Source organism: Marmota monax, unplaced genomic scaffold (assembly GCF_021218885.2).
Source record: "Marmota monax isolate L192 unplaced genomic scaffold, Marmota_monax_Labrador192_F-V1.1 WCK01_AAM20220418_F8-fsc00228, whole genome shotgun sequence".
In the NCBI taxonomy this organism is placed as follows: Eukaryota; Metazoa; Chordata; class Mammalia; order Rodentia; family Sciuridae; genus Marmota; species Marmota monax.
Genome location: NW_026695240.1, coordinates 2,366,345 through 2,389,423, shown reverse-complemented (window position 1 = coordinate 2,389,423; position 23,079 = coordinate 2,366,345). Strand labels below are relative to the sequence as shown.

General features: G+C 47.0%; 1 protein-coding gene and 1 non-coding gene across 33 annotated transcripts in view; one reads left to right on the top strand and one right to left on the bottom strand.

Moving 5' to 3' along the window:
* The window catches only part of LOC124089953 (uncharacterized), a 91,064-nt gene that overhangs the window by 53,340 nt on the left and 14,645 nt on the right, over positions 1-23,079 (top strand). For 3 of the 32 annotated variants that reach the window (XM_058577664.1, XM_058577665.1, XM_058577660.1), the window contains exons 3-4: positions 13,086-13,155; positions 18,842-18,955. The exons of 28 other annotated variants lie outside the window; for them this stretch is intronic. The gene's annotated coding sequence lies outside the window, so the exon portion shown is untranslated. The remainder of the gene's footprint in view (positions 1-13,085; positions 13,156-18,841; positions 18,956-23,079) is intronic. One more of the 32 variants, XM_058577661.1, reaches the window with a different exon arrangement.
* Positions 2,965-3,071, bottom strand: LOC124089980 (U6 spliceosomal RNA). Its single transcript, XR_006850898.1, has one exon. It is a non-coding gene; the product is annotated as a U6 spliceosomal RNA (small nuclear RNA).

Below are 23,079 nucleotides of genomic sequence, written 5' to 3'. Positions count from 1 at the left end.
ACAGTGAAGAAGTCAAGTCCCAGAAAGAAAAGACTTGAACTTCCCTGTCCTTGGATGGATTGGAAAAGAGGATCCCATTTGGCCAAATAGGGGAAGACTGCAAAATTCTCTACATGTATGAGTTATTCTAGGTACATATGATAAAGCCTGGTAATGAATGGTCCTGATCTTAATGTAGGTCAAGATCTATTGCTTTGTGAGGCTTTTAGAATTGCAGAGCAGTAAACATAGGACTTTCAAAATATAGGAAACATGGGGCTGGGAGTGTGGCTCAGTGGTCGAGCATGAGGCTCTGGGTTCTGTCCCCAGATCTATCTATGTAAGTATAATCATTCTGTGGCAATTATATACGTATACATAGTCACCACATATATATGTTTCTTGGTAAGGATCCCTTAATGATGAGTGTCATGGTTATTTTATTTCTGACTAGGATTTACTGACATTAAATAACTCTGATATAATTCTGGATCATCCTACATTATTATCTTCTAACTTAGCAACTAGGAAAGTGTTCAGTGAGAGATTTATGATGACAATGAAAAGTCAATAAAATCATAAGTTGAAAGAAACCAAGAATTGAAAAGTGTTGTCAGAACCTAATATATATAAATCTAATTAGCTACAAATTATTAATTCTCCCAAAACAGGAAGTTGGAACATTATGTAGCCATTAAAAACTATTTTAGAGGAATAAGGTTGATCAAATTATGTTATATGAATGTATACATATGGCATAATGAATTCCATTATTATGTATAATACATTAATAAAAAATTTTAGAACTTCTTATGGTAACATTTACCGTAAAGACAGAAGATTGATGGCATTTCTTAGTTTTAGTCATACCTTGTATCTTCATGACAACCTCTGCCTTCAGTTCAAGTGTTTAGTATATTTACACTTACTGTAATTTTGTTTTTGGTGGGAGGCAGTTGCTGAGAATTGAACCCAAGGGCACTCTGACACTGAACTACACCCCCACCATTTTTATTTTGAAATGGGATTTTGCTAAGTTGCTAAGCCTAGCCTTGAACTTTCGATCCTCTAGCCTTGACTTTCTGAGTATTTGGGATTATAGGTGCTTATCCCCCCATTTTTTTTTTTTAACATCTGTTCATTGTTCCTCTGGTTCTTCTTTTGTTTCTTTTGAATTAAATATTTAAAATTTTACTTTAACTTGCTTTTTGGCTATACTTTTTGCATATTTTTAGTGATCTTTGTGTATTAAAATATATATTAAGGGGCTGGGGATGTGGCTAAAGCGGTAGCGTGCTCGTCTCGCATGCGTGCAGCCCGGGTTCGATCCTCAGCACCACATACAAATAAAGATGTTGTGTCTGCTGAAAACTAAAAAATAAATATTAAAAAAAATTCTCTCTCTCTCTCTCTTTAAAAAAATATATATTAACTATTCACAGTCCACTTAGAATTAATATTGCACATAAAATATAAGAACCTTGCAACTTTATGAGTCCATTTACATTTGTCAATTATAACTATATATATTTAAAACTATAACACGTTTATGGACATGTAGTATGTTGCACATATTTAAATTAAGTGTAACTTTGATGGTACATTTTGAAATGTTGTGTGCCCATGAAGCCATCACCACAACAAGACGAACAAATCCATTATTCCTAAAAGACTTTGTTTTTTTCTTTTTTTTATTAGTTGTTCAAAACATTACAAAGCTCTTGACATATCATATTTCATACATTTGACTCAAGCAGATTATGAACTCCCATTTTTACCCCGTATACAGATTGTAGAATCACATCGGTTACACATCCACTTTTTTATATACTGCCATACTAGTGTCTGTTGTATTCTGCTGCCTTTCCTATCCTCTACTATCCCCCCTCCCCTCCCCTCCCCTCTCCTCTCTCTACCCCATCTACTGTAATTGATTTCTCTCTCTTGTTTTTTTCCCCTTTCCCCTCACTTCCTCTTATATGTAATTTTGTATAACAATGAGGGTCTCCTTCCTTTACCATGCAATTTCCCTTCTCTCTCTCTTTCCCTCCCCCCTCTCGACCCTGTTTAATGGTGATCTTCTTCTCATGCTCTTCCTCCCTATTCTGTTCTTAGTTGCTCTCCTTATATCAAAGATGACATTTGGCATTTGTTTTTTAGGGATTGGCTAGCTTCACTTAGCATAATCTGCTCTCATGCCATCCATTTCCCTGCAAATTCCATGATTTTGTCATTTTTTAGTGCTGTGTAATACTCCATTGTGTATAAATGCCACATTTTTTTTTGTCCATTCATCTATTGAAGGGCATCTGGGTTGGTTCCACAGTCTAGCTATTGTGAATTGTGCTGCTATGAACATCGATGTGGCAGTATCCCTGTAGTACACTCTTTTAAGGTCTTCAGGGAATAGTCCGAGAAGGGCAATAGCTGGGTCAAATGGTGGTTCCATTCCCAGCTTTCCCAGGAATCTCCATACTGCTTTCCAAATTGACCGCACCAATTTGCAGTCCCACCAGCAATGTACAAGTGTACAGTGTCAATTGTTATAAGCAGTTATAGTATAAGTGGAAAGTAATTGAATTTTGTAAAATTTGGATTATACTGATGAACTTCTAGATCATTGTTGATCAAATGTTCTACTCAGACTTTGGATTGTATTGATGATTTGGTTTCTTTATTTCATGCCATTTTACTAAATGAATATAAAATTAATAACCCTGATTAAGAAATCCTCTATGTGTGTTAAAGTTCATTAGAAAATAGAGGTAAGTATGGAGCTGGGGTTGTGGTTCAGTGGTGGAGCACTTGCCCAGTATGTGTGAGGCACTAGGTTCGATCCTCAGCACCACATAAAAATAAATAAAATAAAAGTATTGTGTCCAACTACAACTAAAAAATATTTTTTAAAAAAAGAAAGAAAATATTTTTAAAATATTTTTAAAAAGGAAAAAAAGAAGTAAAATATTTTTATGATGGTTTATGTATAAAAATACAGAATGCTTCATGAATTTGTGTGTCATCCTTGCGCAGGGGCCATGCTCATCTTTTATGTATCATTCCAATTTTAGTATATGTGTTGCCGAAGTGAGCACAAGTAAACTATTTTTTAAAAATTAAAATCTCAAATCCCTACAACTTGTAATACCTTAGTACATAGAAACATAGATATTCTTGTTTTTCTTTTGACCAAAGTTTCACTGTTTTCTCAACTATTTTATAATCTGTCTTTGTCACTGATTTTTCTATTTCTCTTTCTAATGTATTTTAATTTTACTGCATCTTCAAAACCCAAACTGTCCTTGCATTACCCCTTTTGGCCCAGTTTAGTTTGTTCAAATCAGCATCCCAATGCAAGATTGTTCATTTCACCTGGTTACTGCAGTGACAAAATTCTCCTTAGTCTAACACATTCCCTTTATGACACAGACATTTTGAAGTGACAAAACCACTTATATTTTGACATTTGTTATCTTCTGAATGTATCTGGGTATTGTTGTCTGGAATAATTTATGTTTTTCTCTACTCTTTACATTCTTGTAAACTGGGAAGTATTTTTATTCTTAGGGGAATTCACATTAAAGTATTTGTTGCTGAGGTACATAATTGGTAATGCATATTCTGTCAAAAGACAAATCAGTGTTACAATCCAGTATATGTTATACTTTATTAGGATAACAATTGGGTTCCTCCATTGATGTTATCTTTTTCCTGTGATTACTGAAGTCTCCCTGATTTTGTTGGGTGTAACAGTAGAATTCAGTTCTGTTGCAGCTATTCTCACTCTTTATACTTATCTTTTTTTTTTTTCTACTTTGTATTTTTTGGTACCAGGGATTGAACTCAGGCATTTAACCACTGAGCCACATTCCCAGCTCATTCTTTCTTTCTTTTTTAAATATTTATTTATTTTTTGTTGTAGTTAGACACAATACCTTTATTTTACTCATTTATTTTTATGTGGTACTGAGGATTGAACCCAGGGCCTCGCACATGCTAGGTGAGCGCTCTACTGTAAGACCCTACGCTCTTAACAAGACCCTGTCTCAGAATGAAAAATTCAAAGAGCTGGGGATGTGGCCCAGTGGCAAAGTGTCCCTGGGTTCAGTCCTCAGCACACACATAGAAAAGAAGTCTTGGGGGAAGAAAGAATCTGGACAACTTGCACTACCTCAGACATCCTGTGATGCTAGAGTAATCAAGACAGTGTGATTCTGTGTACGGATTTTTAAAAATCTGGTCTGGTCTGAGAAGACGCTTCAGAAACTTTATGCTCAATTGAATTTTTTTTTCTTTTTTTACTTGAGATTTAACCCAGGCACTTAACCAGGAAGCCTCATCCCCAGTCCTTTTAATTTCTTATTTTAAGAGAGGCTTTCACTAAGATGCTAAGGCTGGCCTCAAATTTTTGATTCTCCTGCCTCAGCCTCCCAAGTCACTGGGATGACAATATGGGCCACCCGACCCAGCTTGGCACCTTCTTTTTTTCTGCTTTTGCCAGGACAGGTACCTGTTTTGTCCTCCACTGGATTCCCAGTGCCTGGGACAGCCCAGACACATGGTAAAGGCTCAGCCAACGTGAATGGAAGGTATGCAGGCAGCAGGCAGAGACACAGGTCTGGGGGCTCAGAAGTTTCGAGACCTGGTTTTGCCACACATCCCTTATGTGACCCTGGGAACCGACAGACCTCTCAACCCCTCTCCTCACTTGAGAAATGGGCCTCTGCGCCCTGGGAGATTGTGGAGGTTGTTCTAAAAGCCCTGTTGCTTGGAGGTCTGGACAGCCCAGCCCCAGGGGCAGAGGCCAGCTCAGCTCTGTGTCTGCCAATGGCCTGCTCAGTGGGGCTCCTTTGTAAGAGGGGATGACATGGGGACCCACATGGTGGGAAGCTTCCACTGGACTCTTGCTCCCTGAGATCTTGTTCCGGAGGCCCTCAGTGCAGTGTCTGAGCCGCCGGGAGTCCCCACAGCACCTTAGGGTCTGAGTTGCCTGACCCTGGGTGGCCACTTCCCCAGGGAGGCTCCATTCCCCAGCTTAGAATGGCCTCATCTTCAGGGACGGAGGTTGTGGCTCAGTGGTAGAGAGCTGGGTTCCATCCTCAGCACCACATAAAAGTAAACAAACAAAATGAAGATATTGCATCCATCTATAACTAGAATATATTTTTAAAATAAACAAAATAAAGGTATTGTGTCCATCTGCAACTAAAAAAAATATTTTTTTAAAAATGACATCATCTTCAAACCCACATAAATACAGTTATCTCCTACCCCCTACTGGCAAAGGCACCAAAAACATCTATTGGAGAAAAGATAGGCTCTTCAGCAAATGGTGCTGGGAGAGCTGGAAATCCATATGCAGCAAAATGAAATTAAACCCCCATCTCTCACCTCGCACAAAACTCTACTCAAAGTGGATCAAGGACCTAGGAATTAAACCAGAGACCCTGCAACTAATAGAAGAAAAAGTAGGCCCTAATCTACATCATATTGGATTAGGCCCCGACTTCCTTAACAAGACCCCTAAAGCACAAGAAATGAAATTAAGACTCAATAAATGGCATGGATTCAAATTGAGAAGCTTCTTCTCAGCAAAAGAAACAATCAATGAGGTGAACAGAGAGCCTACGGAATGGGAAAAATTTTTACCACATGCAAATCAGAGCACTAATCTCTAGGAGATATATATATATATCTCAAAAAACTTAACACCAAAAATTAAATAACCTGGGCTGGGGCTGTAGCTCAGTGGCAGAGTGCTTTCCTACCTTGCCTACTTTGCACTAGGTTTGATCCTCAGCATCACATAAAAATTAACAAATAAAATAAAGGCATTCTGACCATCTACAACTACAAAAAAAATTAAAAAATAGCCCAATCAATAAATGGGCTAAGGAGCTGAACAGACACTTCTCAGAAGAGGATATACAATCAATCAACAAGTATATGAAAAAGTGCTCAACATCTCTAGCAATAGAGAAATGCAAATCAAAACTACTGTAAGATTTCATCTCACTCCAGTCAGAATGACAGTTATCAAGAATCCAGACAACACTAAATTTTGGTGATGATGTGGGGAAAAGGCACACTCATACATTGCTGGTGGGACTGCAAGTTGGTGCAACCAATCTGGAGAGTGGTGTGGAGATTCCTTTAAAAACCCGGAATGGAACCACCATTTGACCCAGCTATCCCACTCCTGGGTTCATACCCAAAGGACTTAAAAACAGCATACTACAGGGACACAGCCACATCAATGTTTACAGCAGCACAATCCACAATAGCTAAACTGTGGAAGCAACCTAGATGCCCTTCACTAGATGAATAGATAAAGAAGCTGTGGCACTTATACACAATGGAATATTACTCAGCATTAAAAGAGAATAAAATCATGGCATCTGCAGGTAAGTGGATGGAGTTGGAGAATATCATACCAAGTAAAGTAAGCCAATCCCCAAAAACCAAAGGCCAAATGTTCTCTCTGATAAGTGGATGCTGATCTGTAATAGGGGTGGGGGGGGCATGGGAGGAATGGAGGCACTTTGGATAGAGCAAAGGGGAGGGAGAGAGCAGCGGGAAGGGGGTAGGAAAGATGGTGGAATGAGATGGACATCCTGACCCCAAGTACATGTATGAAGACACGAATGGTGTGGCTCTACATTGTGTACAACCAGAGAAGTGAGAATTGGGATCTATGTGTGTACTATGAACTGAACTGCATTCTCCTGTCAGGTATACCAAATTAGAATTAATTAATTGATTAATTTTAAAAATTAAAAAAAGAATGGGTTCATCTTCAGACGCAGCTCATTCCCCAGGTGGAAGAGCAGAGAAGGAGGGCAGGAGAGCAGCTGCTCAAGTGGGAACTGAGGCCGGGGAGCACGGAACACCAGGAGCTCAGGGAACCAGCCCCAGACCTCACAGGTTGGTGTCCTGGGCAGGGACTCAGATGCCCCTTGCTCTACCCTTGGGAAACGTGAACCATCGTTGCCTTGACTTTCAACCAGGTTGCAGAAAAGAAGGCATTTCAAAAGTGATTATAGCTGGCCGCGGCGGTGCACACCTGTCAACCCAGCAGCTCAGGAGGCTGAGGCAGGAGATTGCAGGTTCAAAGACAGCCTCAGCAACTTAGCGAGGCCCTAAGCAACTCAGTGAGAACCTGTCTCTAAATAAAATATAACAAAGGGCTGAGGATGGGGCTCAGTGGTTAAGCTCCTTGGGGTTCAGTTCACAGAGCCAAAAAAAATAGCCAAAGTGACAATTGCAAGCAGTCTATCAACTGTTTTCCTCACCAGGAAAACTAAAATGTCACCGTGAGGTGCTGGAGGTGTAGCTCCACGGTAGGTCACGTTTTTAGCAAGCTTGATCCTCAGCACCAAAAAGTAAAAATTCAAGAAAGCTCACAATATGTCCATGTTCTCCCTGGATGGCTAAAAGAAAGACTGACAATACCATGTGTTGACAGGGACGTGGGCAACAGAGCTCTCACACACTGCCGGGCAGTGCACAGGACTCTATTCCTTCACTCTAGATTCCACAGAAACTGGGTTAGCAGTATTTTCAAAGGCTGGATGCCTACTACACCACCCGTGCTTCCATTCCTCAGGACACACTCACAGAAACACACCCCAACCACAAAGATGAGAACAGAAGCTGGGGCTGGGGCTCAGCAGTAGAGCGCTCGTGTAGCACGTGCGAGGCCCTGGGTTTGATCCTCAGCACCACATCTCAATATATATATTCTTTCTTTTTTAAAAAAGATGAGAACAATAATGTTCTTTTTTTTTTTAAGAGAGAGGGAGAGAGAGAGAAAGAATTTTAATATTTATTTTTTAGTTATCGGTGGACACAACATCTTTGTATGTGGTGCTGAGGATTGAACCCGGGCCACACGCATGCCAGGCAAGCGCGCTACCGCTTGAGCCACATCCCAGCCCAATAATGTTCTTTTCCTTGGGATTGAACCCTGTGGCATTCATTCTATCATTGAATTACATTCCCACCCTTTTTATTTTGAGGCAGTGTCTCACTAAATTGCTGAGGCTAACCTTGAACTCACAATCCTCCTGCCTCAGCCTCTCAGGTCGCTGGGATTACAGACGTGAGCCACCATGCCTACCTACATGGCGTATTTTTGTTTAATATTTTATTTTTCCATTATAGGTGGACACAATGTCTTGATTTTACTTTATGTGGTGCTGAGGATCGAACCCAGTGCCTCACGCATGCTAAGTGAATGCTCTACCTCTGAGCCACAACCTAAGCCCCATGGCGTATTGTTTAATGAAAATAAACATGTGTTTTCCAGATGAAGTGGGTTGGTGAGGGGCCTGGCATTGCTCATAGTCTTGCCCACCCCTTCCATGTGGCGCTGGCTCTGTTGATGACCTCTCACACAGCTTCTGGAAAATTCCACTGTGACATGGGATGGAATGAAGCCAAAAAGAAGTATATTGTTTTAGCATTATTGTTATTTTTTTGTCCTTTTTTGCACTGGAGATTGAACCCAGGGCTGCTTAACCACCAAGCCACATCCCCAGCCTTTTTTATTTTGAGATAAGCGGGTCTCTCTGAACTGCTTAGGGCCTTTCTAAGTTGCTGAGGCTAGTCTCAAACTTGCGATCCTCATGCCTCAGCCTCCCAAATCACTGAGATTACAGGTGTGGGCCACCAGGCCTGGCACGTTTCAGCATTATTATGAAACTAGTCTTGGCCTCACAAGACTCCTGTGAAAGTCTCAGTGGTTCCCAGGGGACTCTGAGGATGGAGTTTAAGAACTTGGGACTGGGGTTGTGGCTCAGCACACAACCTAGCATGTGTGAGGCCCTGGGTTACAACCACAGCAGCACATAAAAATAAATAAAAGGTATTGTATCCAACTACAACTAAAAAATAAATAAATATATATAAAGGAACAGCTGTTTTGCTGGGCGCAGTAGTGCACACCTGTAATCCTAGTGGCTTGGGAGGCTGAGGCAGGAGGATCAAGTTCAAAGGCAGCCTCAGCAACAGCGAGGCCCTACACAACTGAGGGAGACCCTGTCTCTAAACAAAACACAAACTAGGGATGGGGCTCAGCGGTCAGGTGCCAATGAGTTCAATCCCTGGGACTTCCCTTCCCCCCCCCCCAAAAAAAAGGCTGTTTACAAAATGTGGAAGGAAAAAAAGAAGAAGGGTTTTTGCCATGTGAGGAAGAATCCTAACAACCAAGCGAAAGATGGCAGATGTATTAGTGTTGAAGTGCATACAGGGGGAGAGAGGAAGCGAGGGGAGGAAAACATGGTCCAATTCCATCCACACCAAGTAAAAGCACCCCCATTCCAGGCCTATGGTGTGGAAGCCCGGACAGTGGGGCGGGGGCAGCCAGTGCCTCGCAGTCCTCCCTGGGTGCTGGAGACCGGGAGTGTGGCTCTGTGGACGGACAGTCGTCAGGAGGTATTTTCTGCATAAATATATAGGAAGGGAAGGCAGAGGCCGAGACATGGACATGAGGAAGTGGGGACAGAGCCTGACATGCCCTTGGCCCGGTTCTAGGGACATTAACTGTGTTGTGACAGACCCTAGTGAAGTCACATGCAGGGTTCCCATAAGAAGGAGTTTTTGAGGACACAAGGGTGGGAAGGGTAACCAACCAGTTTTGGGGGGCTGTCCTGGTTTTAGCACTCAAGTCCCGGGTCCCAGGGAAACCAGAAAGTTGAACACATTAATTGGGGACAGAGCATGGACCAAAATTGGTAGCATGTCAATGGAACCTTTGTGGGTAAGAGGTGCCCTGACCCAGGGGTGAGCGGCAGAGATGAAGGCCATCAACTCCTGTCTAGGAGGAGGACGAGGGACCCCGCCACTCAGGAAGCCTGGTTTGCTTCTCCAGCTGCCTGCGTGGCGCAGGCCTGTAACCCCAGGGGCCCAGGAGCCTGAGGCCCAAGGGTCTCGAGTTCAAAGCCAGCCTCTGCAACTTAGTGGGTCCGAAGCAACTTAAGGAGACCCTGTCTCAAAATAAAAATTAAAAGCCTGGGGGTGGCTCAGGGGTAGAGCAACACAGAAACCTTCCCTCAATCGCTGCTTTCTATGACCAAATAAAATTTCCTCTAAAACAAGGGGACTCCACAGCCCTCCCCATTGTTTGTTTCTTTGTGCTTAAACACGAAGCCGCATCCCCTGCCCTTTCTGTTGGTTGATTGGTTGGTTTTTGAGACAGGGCCTCACCAGGTGGCTTACAGCCCTGCTGACTTGCTGAGCCTGGCTGAGAACCCTCCTGTTCAGCCTCCCAGAGCCACTGAGGTCTAGGCGGGCCACCAGGACCGCCCCTCCTCCCCAGGTCCTAAAATGCAGCCAATGAGAAACTAAAGAGCCTTAGTGGACATCAGTTATATCTACCGCTGTTTACCTGTGATCCCAGCTACTCAGGACGCTGAGGCAGGAGGATCACAAGTTCAAAGCCAGCCTCAGCAACGGAGCAAGATCCCTCTCAAAAATAAATTAAAAAATACAACAAAATAAAAAGAACCAGGGCTGTGGCAGGAGCCCCTGGATTCAGTCTCCAACACCCACATCCAGGGGCAGGGGCACAGCTGGGTGGTTAGTGGTTGCCCAGCATGTGTCCACCCTGTGTTCAACCCCCAGCCCAGAAAGAGAAAGAAATTAAACTGAGGAACTAATTTTTTAAAAATATTTTAAGGGCTGGGGATGTAGCTCTGCTGTAGAGCACTCAGCTCCCACCTGTGAGACCCTGGGTTCGCTCCTCAGCACCACATAAAAGTAAATAAATAGGCAAAATAAAGAGATCGTGTCCGCGTATAACTATAAATAAATAAATATTTAAAAATGTACTTAAAATGTGGTTTTAGTTCTGTGTTAATTTTCGAGACGGAGGGGTTGAGACACATCCCCAGCCCTTTTCATTTTTTATTTTGAAACAGGGTCTCGCTAAATTGCTTAGGGCTTCCCTAAATTGTTGAGGTTGACCTTGAATTTGCAATCCTCCTGCCACAGCCTCCTTGTTGTGCTCGAATTCGGGACCCCCCAAAAGACCACCAGAGACCAAGATCGATGTAAGCAGCAAAGAGGTGTTTATTGCGAGCTAGCTCGGTCCTCCATGCGCACACACAGCAACTGGTGACGCTGAGAGGCCCAAGCCCAGGGTTTGCAGCAGTTTTACACATTCTTTGGAGAAGGCAGGGACTTCACATACATCATAGCATCTCTTAGCAAATCATCACACACCGCGGGAAAATCAAATAACAACTCTAAAACATGATTAGCACATTCACTGGCGGGAACAAGTTGGGTAAGGGTGATTGGTCAGTACAAAAGGGGTATTCATTTGAACTGATTGGCTTAAGCCAAGAGGGGTGTTCGTGCTGAACTACAGGGTTTCTCAACACCATAAACTACTGGGAGGGTCATCTGGCATCCCAGGTATTTCCCTGTCTCATGCTGATTGGTGGCTGCTAGGGGATTGCTATGGGTCCCCACCTAGACTGACTGAGTCAGGGACACCTGGCACAGCAGATCTTTCCTGTTATTTGTAGATAAACAACTTAGCAGGGTGGGAATGTGCCTAGGAGCGCTCTGTGGGTCTTTCCAAGGATAAAGGTCATGTCCTTTCCTTGGACAGGCTTTGCTCTGAGATAGAGGCTGGTTTTTCATCCTGAGTCACTGGGATTATAGGCAGGTGGCACTACACCAGCCACTAATTGTTTTGGTGGGTGGGGAAGGGTACTAAGGATTGAACCCAGGTGCACTTACCCACTGGACCACATCCTCAGCCCTTTGTATATTTTATTTGGAGTCGGTCTCGCTAAATTGCTGAGACTGGCTCTGAACTTGTGATCCTCCTGCCTCAGCCTCTTGAGCTGCTGGGATTACAAGTGTGTGCCACTGCCCCCTGCCCGCCATGAATTTTGTGTTACTTTGGACAGCCCAGAGCTGCGAGATTCTTCCTGCCACAAGCAGATGCCAGGGTTCTGCATAGATTCTTGGTAGTAAACCCCTTCCAGAACGTTCCGGGGAATGCCCGGATCATCTCCTCCAAGGGCTCAGGTCAGACACCCTCTCAATAAACTTTTCCCCAGTTCCAAAAATTAATTGACGTGCTGGCACCTTCCTAGCCTTTAAATGCTCCCAAGCCCTGGGACAGTGTTGCTTCCCTGCCACTTCCCCGCCCCCGCTGCCTCCCGCAGGCTGGCTTCTTCTGCCGTCCCCTAGTGGTCGCAGTTCTCCCCAGAGCCAGTTCTCTGACCCTGTCAAGGTCCCATTTAGCAAATGCTCCAATCGTCTTAGGCCAGGCCAGCCCGGGCAGGGCAAAAGGCCATCTGATTTGCAGGGAGGTAGAGGGGGAGTGGGAGGGAGAGGGGAGGGGAGGAGAGGAGGAGGGGAGGGGAGGGGAGAGGAGGGGGAGTGGGAGGGGAAGAGACCAGCTGTAGATGGGAAGGGCGGCTCCCTGGTGCAAGGAAACCTCCTACTGGTCACTGACCCTGAGGGGGGTGTGCACAGAGAAGTTTGCACAACCTGGCTCCCACCTCCAGGTTGACCTTGTCCCCTGTTCCCCGCCCCCAGGCTCAGCAGTGGGCCTCTCCCCCAAGACTGGATGCACTGGAAGCCCTGGGACCTCCCGGATTCCAGGAACCTCAAGCTTCCAGAACTTATGGTTAAGGCACCTCAGGGCGAGAGAACAGGCTTCATCAGTCCCTCCAAATACTCCAAAAGGCAGGAAAACCGGGCACCATGGAGCACGCCCATAATCCCAGCAGTTTGGGAGGCTGAGGATCGCAAATTCAGAGCCAGCCTCAACAATTTAGGGGGACCCTAAGCAACTTAGTGAGACCTTGTCTCCAAATAAAATATTGAAAATAGGGCTGAGGATGTGGCTCAGACTTAAAGGCGGAAAGCTGTTCAGAGAACCATCACTGGGTGGGACTTCTGTTCTGAGCAGACCTTGTAGGTCATCTCTGAGCCCCAGCGGGGCCCAAATTAGATCAGAGGCTAAAACCTTTGTGCAGCCCAGCCCCAGCGGCTGGCAGGACAGATGGTTTTACCCTCTTGTGCAGTGATTGTGTGATTCTTTTTTTTTTTTTTGAGAGAGAATTTTTTTAATATTTATTTTTTAGTTTTCGGCGGACACAACATCTTTGTTTGTATGTGGTGCTGAGGATCAAACCGCGGCCATACGCATGCCAGGTGAGCACGCTACCGCTTGAGCCACATCCCCAGCCCTGTGTGATTCTTTGAGCACTGCTCACCTTCCTCCTTGACCTTAAGTTCTATGAGGAAGGCGCTGCTGTTTACTCTCTGGTTGGACCTCGCTGAGCCTCTGCTCCTGGGGAAATGCATGGTCAATCATCAACAGAGTGAGCCTGTGACCCTAGCAGCTGGGGAAGCTGAGGCAGGAGGATGGCAAACTGGAAGCCAGCTTCAGACATTTAGCCAGGCCTTCCCTCAGAATTAAAAAGGACTGGGAATATAGCACCCTGGTAGGGGTTCCCTGGGTTCAAGTCTCTACCAAAAAAACAAAAGTAAATCAACACATTGCCTGGGTCTCTAAGTTCCTGGGTAAAGAGCCCTCTGTTCTACATCCCTGGGTTCTGTCCTTGGCACTCACAGCCAGCAGCAGTAGCACAGAGCCAGGAAGGAAGGACCCACACTCCCTCCTCCCAGCACCTCAGGGTTTCACACTTGCAAACAGTAGGCGCCACTGTTAAGTGGAATTCAGGACCCCCAAAAGACCACCAGAGACCGAGATTGTGGTAAGCAGCAAAGAGGTGTTTATTGTGAGCTGGCTCGGTCCTCCCTGCATACACAGCAACTGGTGATTTGAACTGATTGGTTTAAACCACAAGGTGAGTAGTGCTGAACTACTACTGAACTACTCCCAACATGTTATCAACCACCATAAACTACTGGGAGGGTCATCTGGCATCCCAGGTATTTCCCTGTCTCATGCTGATTGGTGGCTGCTAGAAGATGGCTATGGGTCCCCACCTAGCCTGACTGAGTCAGGGACACCTGGCACAGCAGATCTCTCCTGTTATTTGTAGATAAACAACTCAGCAGGGTGGGTATGTGCCTAGGAGTGCTCTGTGGGTCTTTCCAAGGACAAAGGTCATGTCCCTTCCTTGGAGAGGCTTTGCTCTGAGGTAGAGGCTGGTTTTTCAACAACAGGGAGTGAGTGGGGTCCTCCTCAGCAGAGGCAGACATCTACTTAGGAAAGCAAGGAACACATGTTCAGGGGAGAATGTGGGCCATCGAGAGAAAGAGAGGGAGAGAGAGAGACACAGGTACAGTGGCACACGCCTGTAATTCCAGCAGCTTGGGAGGCTGAGGCAAGAGGATCGCAAGTTTGAGGCCACCTCTGCAATTTAGCAAGATCCTGTCTCAAAATAAAAAGGTCTGGTTCCTCAGGATCCTTGGGCTGATATGGTCTCTACTGTCTAACCCAGCAGAGATCCTGGGAAGTCCCTTAAATTGCAGGTCATTTAAAATGGCTTATGTCTCTTTACTTGATCTATTTATTGGTGGGCTCGTGGACAGCGCCCAGGGTAATTTTCATAAGTGGGTGATTTTACAGTAACTCTAAGGGTTACAGAGTTCCCAGAAATTGGCCAGTGACAGGCCTAAGGCAGGCAGCACCTCAGATTAAAATGACATTTCCTTGTCCTTCCCGTCTACCTATTTTCCCCACTTATCTCCAAAGCAAAACCAAAAGCAATCATATTACTCCTATGCTCACAAAAGCATCTTTTCTTTTATTGGGGATTGAACCCAGGGGCACTTAATAACTGGACACATCCCCAGTGCCCCCTCCTTTTTTTAAATTTGATTTAGAGACAGGGTCTCATGGAGTTGCTTAGGACCTCACTAAGTTGCTGAGGCTGGTTTCAAACCTGCGACCTCCTGCTCCAGCCTCCCAAACTTCTGGGATTTCAGGTGTGCGCCACCACACTGGGTTCATAGCAGCATTATGCATAAGACCAAAGGGTAGGGAAACCCCTGTGTTCACCCAGAGATGAATGGGGGTTCTGGTGTGGCTCAGTGGTAGAGCACTTTCCTGGCAGGTCCAGGGCCCTGGGCTCCATCCCCAGCGCCAACAAAAAAGTGCTGGGGGAGGGTGTGGAATAGACTTGACCTGGGCAGCCCTGCCCAGTGGCTCAGGCCTGTAATCCCAGCGGCTCTGGAGGCTGAGGCAGGAGGATTTTGGTGTTCAAAGGCAGCCTCAGCAAAGCGAGGCACTGAGTAACTCAGTGAGACCCCGTCTCTAAATAAAACACAAGCTAGGGCTGGGGATGGGCTCAGTGGGCGAGTGCCCCTGGGTTCAATCCCCAGTACCAAAAAAAGAGAGAAAAAAAAGAAGTCACCTGAACTGCTGGGGAGAAGGCACAGGCACCACTTATGCACACAGAACTTTGATGATGTCAACCAAGAATAAAATCAGCGAAGTCTAAAAGAATGGAAATTGCATTCCCTGGGGGCTAATTGGGATCCCAGTCTGGGAAACACAGAAGCTGCCTGGATGGCCCAGTGGCATTTTTACCCCACCAGCACCTGGCTTGTCTTTGAGGTCAAGCTGCCTGGGCCAGGAGTCCCTCTTCAGGTGTGCAGACTGAAGCCAGTCCTATCTGTGCCTGGCCAGTGACCCCAGGTGCCCACCTCATTAAAATAAAATGCAGATATTCCCCCCCTTTATTGCTTTCCCTCCCCCTTTGGCTACATCCTTCCCCCCTTCCCAGGGTGAGGGCTGATGACATGTTCATCTCCCACTCTCTTCTTAGCCAAGAAAGAAACACCCTTTCACTGATCAATCAGTGCGGGATCTTGCCCTTGGCTCTGAAAAGGAAAGAGAACCCAGCACCCCCTCCCCCCCAGTCACCCAAGACTGTCTCCAAAGGGTCCTGGGGATCCTGCAGAGAGCTCAGGCCCAGAGGGGTTCTTGGCAGGGAAGGTAGAACAGAATCTCAGCACACACCAGGCAAAGGCAGAGAGGGAGGTTTATCTGGGAAGTTCAGGTTCATTCAAGGGAGGATGGGGGCAATCTCAAGAGGGTTGCCTTTGGATAAAACAAGGAATGGGCTCTCAGGGGAGAAGGCGGGCCACCTCCAGGGAGAGGGGGCAGCCTGTGGTGTGGGTGTTCATATTTGCAGAGGCCAGTGCCAGGGGCTGGACCAAGGTGGAGGCGGGGTGGGGCTGCACAATTTTATACTGGTTTCCCTGAGTTTCACCTGCCCTCAGGTTCCAGGGGGAAGAAAGGGCTGGTCACTCAGGAGCTATAATGGCTCCTGGGTGCTTCCTGCATTTCAATGTCTTTGGGGTGTTTCCTTTAAGATGCAGCAGCTCTCTGGTTATCCCAAATCCCTATCTCCTTGGGCTCAAAATCAGAGACTGAAGCTGTTTGACAGCAATGCAGGAGGCTCTGGGGTTCAAGTTGCAGGCCAAGCTCAGCAATTTAGCAAGGCCCTAAGCAATTTAGAGAGACCCTGTCTCAAAGTAAAAAATAGGAAGGGCTGAGGATGCAGCTCAGTGGTAAAGCACCCCTGCGTTCAGGGCCCTGTAGCAAAAGAAAAAGAGAAAAAGGGTTAGTTGCTTCCTTCTGGCAACATTTCTGCCAACTTGGTTCTTACCTGTTTTGCTCCAGCAGATTCCAGCCAGAGGACCTCCCTCCATCCACTGGCATCTGGAAATGGGGCCAGGAGGAAGGATTTGAAGGAATCCCTCCCCCACCAGCTATTCCAAATGGTCTCTGACTCTCTGTGTTGCCGAGGGCCAGTCCTTGTCCCATGTCAATCCAATAACGAGGACAGTTTGGAGAAAAAGGGAAAAGAAGGTTTATTGCTTTGGGAGCAAAGAAACACAGGGGACACTCCTGTCCCAGAGGCTGGGATTCTGCCCATCCGCAGGAACAGGGGGCTTTTTAAGAGGTGACTCAAAGGCTCCATTCCAGGGGCTCCCTGTTGGAGCTGGGATTCACCTGTCAATGTGAGAGAGAGGCATTTCTGAGACCTTTCCCCAAAGTCTGCATTACTGGGTTCCTGTGGTGGGTGTGTGCTCAGAGAGAGATAAATGAGCCTCAAATGGAGAAGAAAGGTGATCCTGTTTCCCTGAGATTAGGGAGGGGAGAGATTAGGGAGGGGAGAGATTAGGGAGGAGCAGGGAGAGGGGAAGAGACAGAAACAGTCCATTTCAAAAAAACAGTTGTCAGGGCAGAGCAGCCAGGGCTGTATTGAAAGCATGAGGTGGAGCAGGCATACACAGGTGTCACCTCTTTTCTAAGAGTGTTTACTAAATGGGAGCAGTGTTCGGCTTCATAAGGTGTCTGAGACAGAAAAAAAAAAGATGCTGGCTCCAATTTAGACACAGCCTTAGTTAGCGTCCACAGCCTGAAAATCATTTTACTATCCCCTTATTTATAGACATGAATTAATTTAATTGTCTCAATAGATATTTCTAACAAATGCTATGATGAATGTCAAAATGCATTCATTCCTGTTCACAGGAGGAAAGCATTCTTCCCTGACAAATTTCTTTCTTTTTTTTTTTTAAGAGAGAGTGAGAGAGAATTTTAATATTTATTTTTTAGTTATCGGCGGACACAACATCTTTGTATGTGGTGCTGAGGATCGAACCCGGGCCGCACGCATGCCAGGCGAGCGCGCTACCGCTTGAGCCATATCCCCAGCCCGACAAATTTCTGACAATAAAACTATTCAGTTAGAGGGGATAATGCACGTTTTATCCTCCCACAAATGCCAACAAGTCAACCTCCAAAAATATGAACCAGTACAAAAGCCAGGTGACAGTGCACACCTGTCATCCCAGCAGCTCAGGAGGCTGAGGCAAGAGGACTGCAGCTTGAGGCCAGGCTCAGCAACTTTGAGACCCCATATGGAAACAAAATATAAGAGGGGCTAGGAAATCTGCAGTACTGGGGGTTTGCCGCAGTCTGGCTGGGCACAAATGCCGCAGTCTGGCTGGGCACACAATCACGAGCCACCACACAGCTTGTAGATTCAAACAGCAACTCTTTATTCCCGAGCTCACACCAGCCGTCTACAATCACGTTCTGGGGAAATCCACGTTCTCTGCCCAAAATCACGTTCTCTGCCCAAATTCACGTTCTCTGCCCAAATTCACCTCCACTGGGCTTCTATCTCCAAAATATACTGTCTAAATCCCGTGAGAACTCAAGGGGAACTCAGGCAGCAGGATACGCCCTATTCCCAGCAGGAATAATCTTAAACCTTAAACCTGGAACCTAAACTGGGAACGCCCTAAACAGGATTATCTTAAAACCGGGAACACCCTAATCTGCCTTGGTCCTTGAGCAAGGTCACGTACATTCAATGTCACTGCAACATGTCAGCAACATGGGGTACGCTGGCAAGGAAATTGTCATACCTACTTGGCTAATGGCTCCCAGCAGGGGTTGAGCCCAGGATGGTTCTCCCGCTGATCTGCACTCTTAGCCCTTTTCACTTGTTTAATTTTGAGATAGGACCCTGCTAAGTTGCCCAGACCAGCCTCAAACTTGTGACCCTCCCGCCTCAGCCTACCAGGTCACTGTCATGACAGACATGCCCACTGCATCCAGCATGGAATGTTTTGTTTTGTTTTGTAAGGACCTCAGCCCAGCCCCGTGGCGCACACACCTGTAGCCCAGGTCCTCTGGACACTGAGGCAGGAGGATCACAAGTTCACAGCCATCCTTGGCAACAGCGAGGTGCTCAGCAACTCAGTGAGCCCCTGTCTATACAAAATACAAAACAGAGCTGGGGCTGGGGCTCAGTGGCCAAGTGCCCCTGAGTTCAGTCCCCAGCACCCGCTCCCAAAAAGGAGAGAACTTTCTCTAATCGGCTATTTCATTTTCTCCATATAGAAAAGGCAGGAAGGTGTGTTCTTTTTTTTTTCTAAGTGACATTGGAGCCGACCTGTACCTGTTACAGTATGTGGCCATCCCAGATTCCATTCCTCTCATCACCTTGGAAACCAGGTAAGTTGGCCCAGAGATGATGCTGGTCTTTCCTGGATGTCCTCCCCGCCCCCCCCACCCCCGACTTCTTAACCTCTTTGATATTAAACACTCACACAACACTTCCGTGTTGTAAACATTTACATGCATTACTTCATTTAATGCTAGAAACTTAGTATCTCTCAAGGCACAGAGAAGTTGAGTGACTTACCCAAAGCCACACAAGAGTCGAAGAGTCCAGGATTAGATCCCAGGATCTCTGCAGGGGCCTCCCGGCTGGTCACTGCCCTATAGCACCTTTGACACACCTTCTCCATGCAAGATGCACATTTTACCCCTTTAGCAGAGGAGACCTGAAACCAGGCCCCCACCTCAAAAGCTAGGAGCCAAGAATAGCTTCAGATTCTACCTCGTGGTGGTGGGTGGGTAGAAGGCTCAGTCCAGGCTGACTTCCTGGAGGAGTAGGTCTAGATGTGGTCCCACTGGGACAGACAGCAGAGAGACTAGGGAAGGCAGTGGAGAGGAGGGGGGGGGCATCCGGGCGAATCTTAGACAAGCCTCGGGTTGTGTAGGAAACTGAGTTGTAATTGGCTTAAGCAGTGGCTTCCCATATCTGAAAAGTCCAAGGGAGGGCTTCAGGCACAGTGGGGTCCAGAAGCTCAGGTGGTTTTGCTTGTTGAGAATCACGTCCCACCGTCTCCTGGCTGTTTCCTCCAGGTCCCAACAGCTTCTCTAGACTCACAGGGCTAGAAGGCGGGAACCCCAGACCATCTTGGCTTTGGGACATGTGATACCCCGAGATTTCTTCCCTGGAGTTCACTGATGCCTGCCAGTCCCCAGGGGTTCTGGGTGAGGTGTCAGTCTGGCAATGGGGGAAGGGACAGGATGGGATGCTGTTGGGGCTGAGGCTTGAAAAATGACAAGGACCTGTACACACAGATTGTCCCACCAACTTCTGGCCCCACCCCACCAGTCCCTTCCCCAACTCCAGACCGCTGCCCACCCCCACTCCTCCACTCCCGGGGCTGAGTCCTGGTGGGGGCCAGAGGGGAGGGGGGTTCCTTACCAGATGGAAACAGGAGCGAGGTCTCACCCCCACCAGGAACCCAGAGACCCCCTGAAGGGACCTGTTCTCTCGTGGGAACCCCAGGGCCTTCAGGTTCCTGGCGCGGGTGCCCCCTAGCAGCCACTACCTCCAACAACTCGACCCTCCTTAACTTGGGAGACCCTGCTCTGGGTGGTCCCCCCCGCCTGCCCTTCTGATTGGGGCTCGCTAGCGCTAATGCTCTAGCAGGACCGCAGGTGGCGCCGCCAGCCGGCTCTCAGCAGGTCACTGGGGGCGTCTCCACCATGGACCCTGGGCACTTCTTAAGGATGAGCCCCCTCCTGCCTGGCCCTCCTCTCTGCTGGGACTGCCCTACCCTCTCCACCGCCTCAAAAGCCACCCAACCCACAACCTGACCTTCTCCTGCCGGGTCCCCTGAGTTCATTTACATCACTGACAAGCCCAGTGGTGGCTTGGGCTTAATCTGGAAAACAGGCTACACAAATTTCTCCGCCTGAGTTGTCCCCCCTCGGTTAACCTGTCGTGCGGTTTTGTTGTGGTTGCATTTGTGCATTTTTTGTTGGTGGGTGGATTTTGCCGTGCAAGGGATGAGCCCAGGGCCTTGTGCATGCTAGGCAAACTCTGCCCCCACTTCATCCCCGGTCTCCGGGCTCCTATTTAAAAGGGAAAAAAAAAAAAAATGTTTGCTCCTCCCTGGCCTGGTGGCACGACTGTAATCCCAGCGTGGAGGCTGAAGCAGGAGGATCGCCAGCCTCAAAAAGGTCTGGGGTGTGGCTCAGAGGTTAGGCGCCCCTGGGTTCAGTCCCCAGTAACGTTTATTAAGAGGCAGGGGCGGGGGGTGTTCTTTATAGAAAAAAAAGGAAACTCTGGAAAAAATAAGGAGTAGAACCCTGGGACACCCCGCCCACAGGACTTGGCAGGGGCTTGTTGGATGAAGGCCAGTGTGGACGGTGGAAGGCTCCCCCCACTGGTTCCCACAAAGCCTACTGCAGGGCTTCTGGCCCCTGGGCTGCTGGGCACAGGGGCCTCCCCGAGTGGTGGCGCCTGACCTGGGCTCCATTTCCTTCCATTCTCCGCACCCCGCTTTGCCTTAGGCCTACCCGAGTTCCTGGCGTTTCCTTACAACACTTCCCAGGGGTGAAATCAGCCTGTCAAAGGTCACAGCATTTGGGAGATGTCTCTGGCACAGATGGCAAGTTTCCACTTTATGTTTTCCCTAACCGTGGTTATGATAGCCAACACTCAGGGCTTAAGTGAGTGGGCCCAGCCCTGTCCTAAGCGCTCTCACGCACAGCCTGACTGCACCTTTGTCATAACCCAGCAAAATAGGCACTGCCATGACGTCCATGCTGCAGGTGGAGGCACAGAGAGGTTGAGTAACCTGCACATGCCACACAGCTGGGATTCAAAGTCAGGACTCAGGTCTCAAGTGCAAAGTCCTCATATCTGATGCTGCCATCAGGTGGGCTCCATCCTAACAGCCCAGTCAGGCCCATCGCGCAGCGCGGTGTATGATTTCTTCAGCCATTACCCTGGAGCCCTTCCAGGTAATATATATATTTAATTTTTAGTTGTAGATGAACACAATGCTTTTATTTTATTTATTTTTATGTGGTGCTGAGGACCGAACCCAGGGCCTCACACGTGCTAGGCAAGTGCTCTGCCACTGAGCCACAACCCCAGCCCCCTTCCAACATTTTAACATGACGGTCAGGCATATCCAGACTTGACAGTGCCTGAAGTTTTCCAAGACCCAAGACGGTTCTATTTAGGAGAGATAATACCATGTAGGAGATTCAAAAGGAGCAGGACCTTGGATGGGATTGGGAAGTGAGTGCCCAGAGGCCTTAGCTGCATCACAGCCTTACAGAAGATCCCAAGATTTCCCCCCCCCATGACTCCTGGGAATTTTAAATGTTTTCTGTGGTAATGGGGATTATCCCCATGACGCTCTACCACTGGGCCGCAGGACTCGTCCTTGAGTGTCTGTGGCCACCCCACCGCACCACCTCTGGCCAAGGGCTTCCTCCCCTTCCCGCAGGCTCATTCCCATGTGCATTTCCAGGTGAGAGGCCGCAATCCACCCCCAGCAGGGCCTGGAGGCTCTCCCTTCTGTGTGCTGCTGGGCGAGGGCTTGACCACGAGAGTACCCTCGGCCCCGAAGGCTTTCATTGTCACTTCCACCCACTACCCCTGCCACCTGTCCCACCCCACTCAAACACAGAGCTGTTTTCTTATCTGTAAAACATGTTTTTAAATTGTTTTTTAGGTATAGATGGACACAATATCTTTATTTTGTTTATTTATTTATTTTTCTCTGGTGCTGAGGATGGAACCCGGTGCCTCACACGTGCTAGGCAAACGCTCTGCCACTGAGCCACAGCCCTGGCCTCATATAACATTCCTCTTTATTGAAAATGGGAGAGGGGAAGCCCAGGACCGGATGGGTATACAGCAGAGTTTTACAAAACCTTTAAAGAGGAACTAATACCAATACTTTTCAAGCTACTTCAGGAAATAGAAAAAGAGGGAGAACTTCCAAATTCATTCTACGAGGCCAACATCACCCTGATACCTAAACCAGACAAAGACACTTCAAAGAAAGAAAACTACAGACCAATATCTCTAATGAACCTAGATGCAAAAATCCTCAATAAAATTCTGGCGAATCGGATACAAAAACATATTAAAAAAATTGTGCACCATGATCAAGTAGGATTCATCCTTGGGATGCAAGGCTGGTTCAATATACGGAAATCAATAAATGTTATTCACCACATCAATAGACTTAAAAATAAGAACCATATGATCATCTCGATAGATGCGGAAAAAGCATTCGACAAAGTACAGCATCCCTTTATGTTCAAAACTCTAGAAAAACTAGGGATAACAGGAACATACCTCAATATTGTAAAAGCAATCTATGCTAAGCCTCAGGCTAGCATCATTCTGAATGGAGAAAAATTGAAGGCATTCCCTCTAAATTCTGGAACAAGACAGGGATGCCCTCTCTCTCCACTTCTGTTCAACATAGTTCTCGAAACACTGGCCAGAGCAATTAGACAGACGAAAGAAATTA